The sequence below is a fragment of the Strigops habroptila genome, chromosome 9 (assembly GCF_004027225.2).
Source record: "Strigops habroptila isolate Jane chromosome 9, bStrHab1.2.pri, whole genome shotgun sequence".
Lineage (NCBI taxonomy): Eukaryota > Metazoa > Chordata > Aves > Psittaciformes > Psittacidae > Strigops > Strigops habroptila.
The window spans coordinates 43,300,357-43,315,456 of record NC_044285.2 but is presented as its reverse complement, the minus strand read 5'-3'; the positions used below and the strand labels follow the sequence as shown (position 1 = coordinate 43,315,456).

At 44.3% G+C, this 15,100-nt stretch overlaps 1 long non-coding RNA gene across 1 annotated transcript in view; it reads right to left on the bottom strand.

Annotated features, from left to right (window-relative positions):
* The window catches only part of LOC115612878, a 49,485-nt gene extending 35,388 nt beyond the window's left edge, over positions 1–14,097 (bottom strand). Inside the window, exon 1 of the long non-coding RNA XR_003993191.1 lies at positions 13,966–14,097. This is a non-coding gene — a long non-coding RNA (uncharacterized LOC115612878). The remainder of the gene's footprint in view (positions 1–13,965) is intronic.
* Positions 14,098–15,100: the final 1,003 nt, after the last annotated feature.

Below are 15,100 nucleotides of genomic sequence, written 5' to 3'. Positions count from 1 at the left end.
TCTTCCTACACAGGAAAATGTTCAGTAACCCCACAAGTTAGGCTGGCAAACTGCTTTCTTGCCAAGGAGGGCATGTACACCAGAAGTGAGGTGGGGTGAAGTCGGATTGAGCCTGGTGCTAAGGGTCCAGCAAGCTCAGCTATGGCCTCTTCTAACAAGCATTTAAAGCACAGCCCAGCCAAGGTGCACTGTCTGCTTGCAGACTGGCTCTGCAGGCATTAGCAGCAGATCAGGTCTGGTGGAAGGTGCCCCTGCCCATGGCAGGGGGTTGGAACTAAATGAGCTTTAAGGTCCCTTCCAACCCAAACCATTCTATGAATTCCAATGGGTCCAGCTCCACATTTCATCCTTTCTTGGTGACCTCTGAGGATTTTAAGATCTCTATTTTCTCCTTCATATTCCAGCAGGAATAACTTGGAGGAATAATAATTTGGCCATATATATTTATATCCTATCGTATTATACTCTAAACAACTGCCTCAAGGTACAACAAACCACATTAAAATGTATGCAAACTAAGTTAACAAATGTCAGCTAGAGTCCCAAATACAAACTGTGCTGCTCAGCCCCCAGGCTAGAAATGTGAATAAACAGATGTTCTTTGCACTGTGCCTTGAGGGTGAACGTAACCTTTGTTAGACAAACAAGGGACACTGATATTGTTTTCTAAATAAGAAGGGTTGATGGCATATATAATCCAGGCTTAGACCATTTGAGATATTTTAGGTTAAGGATTTTAGCAGAAGAAGAGAAGTTATAATATTTCTAGGAGAGGAAAAGCAGATAGATAGTGCATAATACATCAATAAATCTAGAGGTCAGAGGCGTCCACTGAGAGACGCCACCTCTCTGTTTCTATACCTACTTTCTTTGCAGTTCAGGGCCCGCACCAGTAGGAGGGTTGATCTCAAAGTCCCCTTGAAGGAACGGCTCCCCCTTAACACCCTGTTCCTGACAAGTTTCCAGGTTCATTCAGAGCAAGATGCAAGTTTTACTCTTTAACATACCACGGAGTTAGGGTTTGAGAACTGGACATGAGTCATTCTACCAGAGATAAACCTTGTCACAAGTACTTTTATGCATAAAAAGCATTTCAAAAGCCAGACCCATGCCCATATTGCAAATAACATAGAATCATAGAATCCCAGACTGGCTTGTGTTGGAAGAGACCTTAAAGCTCAACCAGTTCCAACCCCCTGCCACGGGCAGGGACACCTTCCACTAGAGCAGGTTGCTCCAAGCCCCTGTGTCCAACCTGGCCTTGAACACTGATTCTATGTTGTTTCAAGAATTCACGTGCAGAGACAGTGCCTCGTAAACTGTCTGCAATAAGACACTTTGTATTAGGAAAGTAGAGAGCTATGATTGTAGATCATCTAATTAAATTCCAGGCTAGGTTTGCTGTAATTTGATTTATTGATGTGTTCTGAGAGAATCACAAACATCTTGAAATAAGAGGCTAGTACGACAACTGCGCACAACAGCACGGAAAATAAAGGCCTTTTCCATGCCAATTGGAAATAAATCCACAGTTATTTAAATAAAGACATGAATTATTTATGGCACTTCTGTAGCACAAAGATGCTGATGCAGACACTGTCATAACAGAGGATATAAAAGCAGAAACTAAATATGTGACTTAACCGCCAATAATTCTGTAACATATCTAAAGATAGAGTACCTGGTTGACTTCGGCAGGCCTTTCCCCCCAGCACACAGTGGACAGGATTTCTTCTATGTTTTAGTCATGGAATTAACTGGACTACATCAATATCCTCATACCAAATCTTTTCATCCTACTGCTGAATCTCTGTTAATGTTATTATACAGAGAAAGTATCTGTTGAATAAATCCAGGCAGATATGCCCATTCCCATTCTAAGCTTCACAACAGTTTCAATGCCTCCCACGAAAAAGTCAGCATTTTGCAAGATGGAAAAAACCACCAAGTTGAAAACAATTATAAAATCCAACTTTCAAAGCCATTTTCCATGGGAACAAAGCAAGGGCAATTATTCCTGTTAAAGCACAGCTTCCACTGCTCTGTTGCAAGTTGCACTTAAATAGGGACTGAACTCATCATTTCAACATCTGAAATAGTCTAAATACAGGACATTAGATCTGGATAAGAAATCTCTGCAAAAACGTTCATTGATATTTTGTGCAAATTAGAGCTAGCTCCATTCTGTATATGGAGCCTTCTGCTCTTCACAAATGATCCGGAACAGTAGATATTTCTGCTAAATGGTGGCATTTTGGCTGCCTTAAGTAAAAGTTAAGGGAGCATGGCTGATGTGAGGTGTAGTTAAATGTTGGTTAATCAGTAACTAGGCTTGGGTAGATTTAAAACAAATCCATGGAAAAGGGTGTGAACTGCACTGCCCTGTTTCAGAGCTTCACTGCTAGGGCTGTATTATTTTAATTATAAGCTGCCCTGCAGCTATTAATAAAAGGACTAAAATTACAACCTGGAGATGTTGCACTTGCTGCATCCGTAGCTTTAATGATGGTTTCAACCCATCTGTAACAGGGCACAACTTAAACAATATCCTATAAAACACAACTGGACTCTCTACTGTTAAGAGAGGGACTCGGTGCCAGGGTGGTCCCACCGCAGCAGAGCTGCCACACAGGAGCACAGCAGCTAAACGTAATTGCCAGAGGAACTCTTAATTGACTGCACTTGTGGAAGAGGCATCAAAATGTCCCAAAATGAGCACATTATTGCTTTTTTAATGTGCTGACAGTCTGCCCCCAGGTAAACCTCTCGCACACTAATAGTTTTCCTTGGCCAACATCACGAATACAGATTTAGTATCTTTGCTAAATAAGAGGAACATTTACAATAGCTGCTGGCAAGAAAATTAACCAAGTGAACTCTTCAATTTGTCTGTCCCTGTCTGTCTCCCTCATTAATTTTTCATGGAAATCAAAGACTAATTCTGTCTCTCTGCTTGTAATCACATTCAAAACATGCTCATGACTCAGTAATCTGCTTATGAACATTGCCGTTCTCTGCAGTCACTCTGCAGACTCCCACATTTGGGGCGGGCTGAATGCTCACACAGCTTGCAGTTGCCAACACAGTGTTATTTTCCTTGCTGTTTTTGTCATTTTAGAATCTCCCCTCCATTCTGCCAGCTAACGGGATGAGCAGGAAACCCAGCAAGCCAAAGTCAGGAGCCACAAGAAGCTATTCAGCACACTGCAAAACCCTGGTGAGCAGTTTCTGATGGCTTTATTCAAAGCCTGAAATTGCTGCTGGTGCCTTATCAAAACAAGCCCAGCCTGAAAGGCCAGATGTGAAATGCCACACTTACTACCTCGGTGCAGGGGAAATCTGATCCAGATTTTATATTTTGGCTTGAGCAAATGCAAATAGCACAGTTCCTCTGCACACAGAGCACACTGTGGATGAGGTTTTACTTTAAAATTAAACTAGTTGCCAAGATGTTAACTTCCTGAGCTGTGTTCAGCATCATAATTCCCTGCTTCAACCTGGAATCGGTTGCCTTTGTATGGCAGGGCCATCTAGACATTACTTTTTATTCTGCGCCAGTCAGCCTCTGTGGAGGAACTGGGAGCAGGAATCACGGCACCTTCCCACCAGCTACGGGAATAAAAAGTGGCCGAGGTGAATCCACATTTAATGGCAATACCAAACAGAGGAGAGGAGCACGGAGCAGTTTTACTGGCTTTGTGTATCAACTGTATATATGCTTTTCCACATTCAAAACATGGACCTAAAACAACTATCTTGCAGTATGCAAGATAGTTGATTGTTTCTGACTCAGTGGACAGCACAAAGATGCTGTTAGGACAGTTTGTAGCAAAATGATTTGAACACCTCTGCTTAAAGACTTACTCTGTACACAGCAAATGTACATGTATGTATTGCACAGAGCTCTGGTAATGTATTCTAATGTTCTCTCATGCTTCCTGCAATCATAGTCCCCAGAGCATAATATTTTGGAATAAGCTAATTTGTCATATTATCTAAAGAAAACAAGCACAGTCTTCCCATCTCCACTCACACAGCAGCGCATAAAACAGAGAGGATTTCGTTATTCCTAAAGAATGAGCCCTACACTGCCTAAAAATAAGCTTTGAGAAGCACGTAAAAATAAACACCACAAATATGAATGAGAGAGAATTCTAAATGAGACATTTATGAGATCCAGGAAGGCAAAAGAATAATGAAGCCATGTGTGCCTTCTCTTCAAAACTGATTCTGTTCAATCTGACATGTTCATTTTCCTGTTTACAGCTAGGCAGAAACTCACTGAAGAGATGTGCTGGTGGGGCTGCACAAGTGGGTCAGAATGACACGTTCCTGCAGCTGAATCACAGCAGGTTTAACAATTACCTCCTGGAGAAAGGGTAAGGACAAAAACCACGCCACTGCCAGCTAAGCAAAACCTCTCCTGCAAGTTTGTGTGCAGAACGCCTTGTACTTCTGCTTATTTACCCCATGTCTTTGTTTCATTTTGCCAGCTACAGCATTCCCATATTCGTCTAGAGCATCCTCATTTTAGACTTCAAAACTGGGTCAGCACACCCAGAAAATTCACGCCAAATTGCAGTTCCTGAGCACAGATAGACAGAGTTGTCAAAATATTCTCATCACTGAGTAAATCTGTGCTTAGAGCAAAACCAACAGCCTGGAAAACACAAGTGCCCTGCAAGCTATCAATTAGCCCTTGCATCAGGATAAGCTTGTGTCAAGAGGAAATGGCTCTCATTTTACGTGAAGAAACTCAGCTCTGCTTTGACTTAGCCAAAAGGTCAGCTTAGGAAAGACTCCACGCGCCTGCAGGAAGGGTATGTTCTTGCTGTGCTGTTTGATAAGATCCTATCCCCTCAGCAGGGTATGATTTAATCTGAGCATCTTCTGCAATTTCAAAGATTTCCCATTTCTCATCAAGATGAAACAAAAACGCTCTCAGGACATATTTGCACAAAACCCACAAGGTCTCCCCAGAGCAACCCAAAGCCTCATGACTGGGACAGCAATTTGGATGCTGGACTTTCCCCACAACCACCTGGTCTAAGCCAGATGTAGTGGGGTGATAAAGCAGTTCTCCCAGAGCTTGTGCAATTGCCTGCCCAAGGCTATTTGCAATTTAGAGGAAAAGACTGTTTTTCAGGGAATGGGTATTTTCCAAAGGAAATACGCCTCCAGACATCATACTGCATAAGGTGCTTGCAGCATCTTTAGATGAAGCAGGGATTGCTCTCATCCCAAGTGTTCCTACCAGGCTGCGTACAGCATCAGATCTGTAGGTTCACAGGGAAAGTACAGAGGAGTTTCTGCTCATATGGCCTGTGCTGCAGTGGACCTTGCCATTTCAGCAGGAACGCTTAGTTTCCATGTGTTGTTAATCTGCTTACTGAGCTAGCAGCATGAGCAGGGACCCAGCATGTCTGGAAACGTGAATGACATGTAGGAGACCAAAATGCAGCCATAAGGGAAAGCTCAGCACTGGGTGTAGCATGAACTCTGGTCTTTCTGTGTGAGAGCACCTACCACAGACTGCTCCAGCCCACCCCAAAGTCCACCACTTTCAGCCAGGGTCCCTGCTCAGAGTGCACTCTTCCCCACGGGCACACCCCCAGCTAACAAAAGCTCTGCAATGCCAGTACAACTTATAGATACACCGTTCTTCAAAGAAACCAGTTCTTCACAAGCAGAGGAATCCACCTCCCCACAAATACACTGGAGAAACCAGTGTATTTTTCCCCAGCTGGTCTCTCCTTGCTTACAGCCTTCTACTCCCATGAGCCCTCTGCTTCAGAATAACAAGACGAATCAAAACCCTGAGCTATAACATCACTAAAGCTGCAGGAAGAATGCAACATTTGTTAAGCGTTTGAAGTGTCTTTAATTTGCAATGGCTCAAATTGGACTTTCTGTCTTTTTTAAGCTTCTCTTACTGCCTCTAATTAAAGAATTCATTGTATTTGACTGACATGCAGAGATGTTTTCCACAAAACTGTACCAGAACCACATCTTCTCATAAGGAAAATTGACATCTGTTGGAGTTTGTTTCTGATCCTCGGAACAGATCTAAATAAGAAAACATGGAGAGCACCATTATCTAGGTTATGCTTACCAACCATACTTCTCAGCTCCATATCAGACACAGAGCAAGATGGCAATAAGCAGGTCGGCTTTTCCCTTCCTGTGGATACTCACACAGGCCTATATGTGTAGTATTGAAATCTACTTAGAGCACATGAATCTAACAGTGGGCGGTTCAGATGCAGAGATTACATCTTTATCTGCTTCTCTTCTCTTTTTGCACCTTTTGCACAGCAACTGGAAACCAGAAGTAAATGAACCTTTCCTGCACAGTGTTTTCCCAGCCAGATGAGACAAGAAAAATCAAACCCCACCTCCCTTCATTTCCAATCCAAGGACCTTTCAAGATTTTCAGTCCTATGAGGAGACTGAACTCACAGACCTGGAATTTGCTCACATGTATTTTCCCACACCAGTGCTAATTTGGTGTTATTTGCTGTACGTGGCTCCCCGTCCCAGCCCTGCCTGGCTGGTCTCCAAACAGCACTGCAACACGCTTCGGGCTGAATGTCATGGGGTCACTCGGCCTTAGACTCCAAGGGGATTTAATGAACAGGAAAACGTCCCTTTGGAAACAGCTCGTGGTTTTCAGGCTGCTGAATGGGGGGAATGTAAATGGAATGCTGAAGATCAGTTGATTTAAAGAAGAAAAAAGTGGAATGAATAAACTAATGTCCTTGCCCGTGGCAGGAGGGCTGGAACTAGGTGATCTTAAGGTCCTTTCCAACACTAACTATTCTATGATTCTATGACATATCACCCTCCAGTTTCAGTACTGCTGAAAGAGCACTACGTCCATTGATATGGCACACAGGACGGATGGGTCAGAAGAGTTCAGTTTTAAACGTGTACAAAAGATGATGTTGGGACTATTTTCCAGTTCTTGCCTCTGTTAAACTCCCCATCTTGCAATATGCAACATTTACCAGCATACACATTCAACATTTCCTGATTTGACTGAATGAATGCCCATTCTCTTCCTGCTCTGAACTATTCCAAAGCCTATTAACAAGGGAAAATAGAACTGGCCAGGAAAATGAATTACTTTTTGAAAAAGATTGCAGTAGTGTAGACATGTTTCTGAGTAAATGGATTGAGGAAGGGACAGGAATTGCAAATGATATGCTTAAGAGTACCTGGACAAATTGACTTTGCATTACAAATTGGGCTTGTATTATTCAAAGGCATCGGTTTGTCTTGTGTTAATAGTTAACAGTTAACAGTTAATTCAAGTAGTAGTTAATATTCTGTAAGAGTTAGTAGTTAATTAAAAAAAAATAAAAATAAATACTATATATAAATATTATTTCAAATTATTGTTTAATCCAAATATTAAATAATGAAATTCAATAATAGTTAACGGTTAATTCAGGTTACCTATTTCATGTTTAAGGGACCTGTGTACCCAGCAGCACAAACTCCTACTCTCTCTCCTGCTTTCTACTCTTCAGTGCTTCCACAGCAGCAGGGCACCAGGGAGATGGGTTCAGAGGTGTGACGGCCCCTTCCCATAAGCAGCAGGTTGCAAGGGGAGAGTCTGCCCAGCTTGTGGCATCTCTGCTACCTCCAGCAATGCCCGTTTCCAGGACTGCACCTGGCTCAGTTTGCCCAGCAAGCACCTTTCTGTTGGAGCCCACAGTTCCAGATACAGCACTGTGGATGCAGAGCATGTCGGCTCCCCTCCTGCTGCCCCATGACCAGGGCCAGAGCACCCAGAGGTGCCTCCCCAGGGCTCAGGTCCCTGCTGGGAGGCAGGTTCCTGCTGCATGCACATCATCTGTGAATTAAACCTATTGGCTCCATCATCAGTTTCTCCCGCAAGGGCTGGGCACTGACAGGCAGAGGGATGAAAACACCAAGCCATTCCTCCTCCTCTGAAAGGATAAAGGCCAAAAAAGAATGGATATTGGCAGGCTGGCATGAATTACCACAGGGGCTGACATTCTGAAATGTCCGAGCTTTGCCAGTATGCCTGACTGCTTCATGAGCACTGAATAACATGACCCAAACACAACAGAAACCACTTGTGTCTGCAGAAATGATGGCGATCCATTTTGTAGTTCATTCAGCCAGCTCTGATCACCGCTTTTGCTTCAGCTGAGAAAAGGCATTAATATGCCTAATTTTCCTCTTTGTAATTCAGATCAGACAGTCTCCATTTACTAAACGTGATTGATATATTCATTAATTGCACAACATTCATTCCTGACACTAGTTCCGAACACACAGACTGGAAATAAGTCACTGGGAACCTCTATATGTGGAAGATAAATTATTGGTCGTTTAGGGTTATTTTTGAGCTCAGTACCAGAGCAGGATTGAAAGATTGTTTAACCTTGTCCAGTCCAATTCTTCCCCATCTTACACCTTCAACAGACGTAAGAGATCACTGGAGTTGCATGGCCAAGCACAAAGGCCTGTTTGAATAAATGTATTGCTTCTGGCAGAAAAATTCCCCTCCCCATATGGCTTCATGCTCTTCTGGTCTTATTCCAGTAAGCACAAGAAGTCTTTCTTTTTGAAACAATAAAATCCAGCCAGCAAGTGAAACAAAAACATTTTCAGTACTGAATTTTTGTCACTTTTTATGTTTTCTTGCTTGTTGAAAGAGAAGATTTGAAGAATTAGATAGCAGATAACAGAGGAGAACCTCACCAGGAAGAGGCAGCGGTGGAAGGTTCCCAGCATGGCCAGCAGCAGAGCCAGGCTGACAAGGAAATGCCACTTGCTCCTTTACTAACCCACACAGACAGCCAGGACAGGTTGTGGTTGAGATGCACCCTGATTAATGGAAAATTGTTCCCTAAAGCTGATGAATCACTCATCAGGAAACATGAAGCACATCCAGTTCCTTCCCAACAGGAGGACCTTTACTAGCTGTTCAATAAGCTTTATTACAGTATCTCCTGCAAGTTTTATGTATGCAATCAAAGCTCCAACATCAAGTTCTGCACATTTTAAACACATCCATAAAGCAATGTAATGACCTTCACAAAAAAAGTTAATAAAGGCCAACAATAATCAAGCTTCACGTCAGCGAGGCACAAATATTAACCATATGCAAATTGCACTGTTAAACCTGAAAGGAGCAGGTGGCACCCAGCACTGCACATAGCCACTACACACAGCACTGCACAGTGCCACTGGAGGTACTGGGACCAGAGATATCATCAGGAAACACCCTGACTGCCAGTCCTGCAAGACAAGACACAGGGTAGACACGCATCTCGAGTGGGGAAACTAAATGCAAACATGTTCATAGGCCCCTTTTTAGCAACGAAAGGATCAAAGAGGTAATTCAAATGTCACTTAATTTTTATGGCTTCAACAGCCAAACAAATGCCCTTTCCCAGGATTGGTTAAAACTCCTCTAATGGCAGACAATTAGGAAAGGCATTTAATAACTCAGTGCCACCCCCTGCCCGCCGCAGGCTGACTGGCACCTCCACACAGGTCCTTGCAAGCTGCCCTGCTGAGAGATGGAGCTGGGAGCTGTCAGGGGACACAGCAAGGGCTGTCCCGACGAGGACAGCGTAGCAGGTACAGCAGCTCTCTACTGAACAACCCCAATGGTAGGGAAGCCCAGCAAAGTCCTCCCTTTTATTTAACCCAGAGTGATCATATAAAGGTGTACAGATAATCCCACAGCTCCTTCACAGAAAAAACGTTTGCTATATCACTGTATCACAGTATTTGCTGGCCGTCTGCCACTAGCAAACGACCTGTACTCAAATGTCTTCATGGCATTTAATGCATTGTGCATCTAATAGCAACATTTTGGCTGTTTCTCTTTGCACTGCACTGCAAGCTCACTGACAGAGTAACAACATCTACTTCTTTTGTAAGTATTGATAAAGAAAATTGAAAATAATACTGTCATTGCATTATTATCCCCTTCTTCATCCCTGCTCCTTCTCCTGCGCTGTGAGGATGCACACATCCAACAGAGGAGGTGTTTGAGATGGAGACAGCTTACCTTCAGCACATTGCTTTGACCAGGGCTGTGAGGCTCTTACCTCTCAAGACCAGGGCTGAGATCACAAAAGGGATAAATTTCAACATCATCACATCAAACCACGGATCAGACTTAGCCTGCTTTATCTGTATATACACAGCCACACCAAAGGGAACATGTTACCACCTCACAGACCCACCAAGGATCATCCCAGGGCTAAGCTACTCTGTCTGCATTCATACAGTCACAGAATCATGGAATCAGTCACAGAGTTGTTTGGGTTGAAGGGACCTTAAAGCTCCTCCAGTTCCAACCCCCTGCCACGGGCAGGGACACCTTCCACTAGAGCAGGTTGCTCCAAGCCCCTGTGTCCAACCTGGCATTAGAAGAGGACATTTCACATGCGTTTCTGGTCCTGCCTGTTGTCATGTGCAATCCTGCAGGAGCCCATAGGACTTCAACAGTTGGAGCAAGGCAAGCAAGGCATTGTCTCACCTTCCCCTGCAACCACCCACCCCATCCCACTCCGTGGTGAAGATGCCTGAGGCAGTTTCTATCTCCATGCCTTCGATGATATCAGCAGATCTATACAGTTGGATGCTGACAGCTTACACTCAGGTCGGGGGCTGCAGAAGCAACCCCGCAGCATCATGCCTGGGTTTTAGATAAACAAGTTCTCATCCTGCCTCTAATTCCAGCCTTTGCCCCACTTAAAGCTGTGTGAGAGGTGACACTGGAGTCACAGACTGGAGAGCAGTGCTTCCAGACGCGGCACTGCCTGCGATGGCAGCACAGCCACAGTTGATTTGCCTTCTTCCGTGCTGCTAGTCTGGTCCTATAATTACATTTCAGACCTAAGTCGCCTGTCAAGCTGAAGTCTACTTTCCTGATGATGCTAATTTGCTCTTCCTTTCATACTGAAAAATAATACAAATAGGATGAGAGCGCCTTTTCTTTTCATCTAGGCTGCAGAATTTTAACCTCCAAACTAGGTCAGCTCAGAGAAGGAACATTTAAATTTAATCTGTTACAGTGATTAACAAAGCTGCTATATGTTAAAGATTAAACGTGAAGGGTTTACCAGAATATCAACCGCTTGGTGCAAATGGTTCCTAGATGGTGCTAAGGAAAAGCAGCCGGGATGCATAGTATGGTAAAGAAAAGAGCCTGGCAGAAGCCCATCAGTCTGAAGCTTTGATATGTTGGGCCTCTTATCACTCCCTGGGATTTGAAATTATGTCATCCCATCCATTAAGAAATTCAGCACTTTCCACATCACATATAATCCTAGCAAACAACATCGGAGATGGGTCATGGGTGAGGAAAGCCTTGTAGACTCCATATTAAGCACAGCAGGTCTCCTATCTTCTGTTGTTAACTTACATCTTTTTAAAATTAACCAGGAAATGTAGCACCCAGCCCTTTAACATCAATAAAATTGAAATAAACCCCTCTTCTCCCTCCCTCCCTTCCAGCATTTCTGATGCCTGAAGATACAACCCTCAGGGTCAGCAGTTTTGGGGGTGCTTGTAAGCAAGCTCTGTCACAGAATCACAGAATTGCAGACCGGTTTGGGTTGGAAAGGACCTTAAGATCATCCAGTTCCAATCCCCTGCTACACGCAGGGACACCTCACACTAGACCATGTCCATCCTGGCCTTGAACACTGCCAGGGATGGGGCAGCCACAGCTTCTCTGGGCACCCTGTGCCAGTGCCTCAGCACCCTCACAGGGAAGAGCTTCGGCCTTATATCTAACCTAAATCTCCCCTGTTTAAGTTCAAACCCATTACCCCTTGTCCTATCTTTATTTTGGCTAGAAAGCAATAAGGCTCAAGCATAGGACCACTGATTGGAGATATTTAAGCAGGGTTGCAGCAAGAGGCTGCTCATCAGAGGAGCAGTGAGCTCCACTGGTGTGCCTAAGCCAGGAGAACCCTTGTGGCAGCCGTCTCCCATAGCTGTCTGTGCATGCCGCAGTATTTGCTGCCTTCTCTCACTTGCTCTTCTGGCTCTCCTCATTGCCTCAGCATGTCAGAAGTGCTGGGACAAGGGTGCTGAACAGAGCCCGGAGCTCAGGCTGGCTTCCTGCGAAACACATGCCTCCATCAGCTTCAATGGGGAAAGGAGCCGACCTTTAAATATCACATTACATTAGACTTGGAATAACTTTGAGCTCTTTCTGCATAGTGATTTTCAAGTATATTAATTATATACAACAATCCATGCAGTTTTTGTGTTAGTTCACTGCCTTCTTATTTCCCCAAACTGATGGCAAATAATCTCCTCCACATCTGGTGGTGTCTGGAGTATGGATGCTCTTCAGATGCCGTCCTCATCTCTTGTCAAGGAGCGGGGGATGTTTTACACCTTGCAGTCAGGGATTTTTGCTACCTTTGTAGATATGTTCTGCAAAATCTTCAGGTCCTTTTAGGACTAAAATTAAGCCTCTTTCATTGTGTATTTAATTAACTTTTATTTGCTTGACATTTCATTTTTATTATTTTTAAGCAGTCTGAGGTTCTTGGCATTAAAAGCACATGTAAATAATCCAACTGATAGACTATCTTCACAAAGGACTTCTTTTATCATGCCACTAGGAATATCTTCCTGAGGAAAGCAAGTACCTTGATTACCTCGGTACAACTGACTGAATGCAAGGCGATAGCAGGAGGGGAGAAAGGACCTGCTGAGAACGTGTGGACACTAAATCAGACACACTGTGCTGCTGGTTGAGCTCCTCCAGGCAACAGTGAGGGAATGGAGTGCCTGCAGAATATTTATTTTATTGGGACGAAAGCACCATGGCCTTTCAATGCCTGAAAGGGCCGACAGGAAACCCAGAGAGGGACTTTGGACAAGGGCCTGTAGGGACAGGACAAGGGGAATGGCTTTAACCTGCCAGAGGGGAGACTGAGATGAGCTCTGAGGCAGAAGCTCTTCCCTGTGAGGGTGCTGAGGCGCTGGCACAGGGTGCCCAGAGAAGCTGTGGCTGCCCCATCCCTGGCAGTGTTCAAGGCCAGGTTGGACACAGGGGCTTGGAGCAACCTGCTCTAGTGGAAGGTGTCCCTGCCCGGGGCAGGGGGTTGGAGATGGATAAGCTTTAAGGTCTCTTCCAACACAAACCAGTCTGGGGTTCTGTGATTTATTTCCCGAGTGTTTTAAAATCTGATTTTAGCCTGGCTCCCTAAGGGATCGAAGAAGAAAAGAATCCCTGTACTCCTCCACCTGGTTAATTCCATGCTCCTTCTCCCTCCCTTCCCATTTTGGTCACATTTGGGAAAGGACCTGATGTCTCTGAGGTGTGAAGCCTCTTCTGCCTGGGTGGACATCAGTGGCCACAGAGGAGCAGGAAGGTGAATCCGTGCTTACCCAGGGCTCACTGGAGAGAACAGCTTTCACTGCAGCACCCTCTCTCCCCTGACCCCATCAGCCTGAGCATGAATCACCCAGATAAAACAAACAAGCAAAATTAATCAACATGATGAAGTGTAAGCCTAAGGGGAGCACAGCATCTACTGCTTTTGGTAATGCTATACATATATAGAAACACACACACACATCTGAGAAGTAAAGGAAGAGTCCAGGAGAAACGTTGCATATCATAAGAAATTGGAATCAATTAATACACTGGGCATTATCCAGACACCAGCTTGCTGAAGTGCCCTCATGAGAGTCAAGAAAAACATACTGTTTTGCATTTGCAGATCATTTCAACCTACAATGGTCCCCCTATCCATTTCAAAGAACTCAGAATTCAGCAAAGAGAGGAATCCTGGCACTTAATGCTCAGGAAACATTCTTGCAACGGCACAGTTGGTATATTGATTACATTACTTCTTTTTAAATATTTTAACACAGTCTTTGGCTAATGGAGTATTTAATTAAAGAGAAATAAACATTAGTTTTCAATTTACGGAATGCCCTTACCCGGATGGGATGATCCTCACTGTCTTTGCAGATTTATCACTTGTACCAGACGCGGAGGATATAAATAACACCGGGCTCAGACTGGCGGCACCCAGTCAGTCTTCAACGCTTCAGAATGTTCTGCTGAAAGCACAGTGTCTCTGCAACATCGTCCTGAATAGCAGGCAGCTTCTTCTCAGAGAAATTAAAAATCACTGGGAGATGAGCAATGGGGGTACTGTTGTCATTATTTAGCTTTCTAGACAATGTGGTCTATTTGCATGATAATAAAGTCAACATGCTGCTTCCTGCGAAGAGAAAACAATGTTTAATAAGCATGAGATTTGCAAACACCTGATTTATTCCCCTTTTTAAAATTAATTTTTGTTTCCATTTCCTATCATCTGATGGAGCCAAAGTGAAAACTGCAATTTGCCAATTCCTCCCCCCTACTGAAAAGTTATATTCCAATCTGCATGGGTGCGGAATAGAGACGTTCAAATGTGTCGCTGCAGACAAACGGGCTCTTTGGGGCCTTTTTTGCCAACACCTCCACTGAAATCTAACTAATAGAAACCAAACCAACTTTTCTGCAGCCTGACAATAACTTCAGACCTCACAAAACCCTGAGAAGAGATTGCAGAGGTCAATGATGTCTCCTCGCCAGCACAGCCCTTGGGGCAGGAGGTAGAGCTGAGCTCTTGAGAGAAAAGATGAGAGACTTCAAAAACCAGCTTTGGGCATGAGAGAAAATGGAGGTTGATCGGCCACAAAGGGATTCTCTGGGCCACTGGTGGTTTTTGAATGAAGACACATGCTTAAACAATGTTTTTTGGAACGTGACAAGGCTGACGCAGGGAAGAGACATCCATGGTTTGAGGTCCATTCCTACATGGACCGTAGGAAAGAGTCTGAGGCCTCCAGAGCTTCATCCCTCCCCTCGTGTCTCAGGCACTGGTGAAAGTAGAGAATCACACAGAGTCAAGCCAGAGATCTCCAGCTAGCAGACCCAGCTCTTTGCTCTGGGGTTGCTCACCAAACAATGGGAGCAGAAACCTCTCCCAAGGCACCCTTAAGCTTTGGGCATGCCATTTAGTGGTGCCACCATCACATTCTGAGGGCTGTCACCTGCCCCATGATTCACACTATGACATTT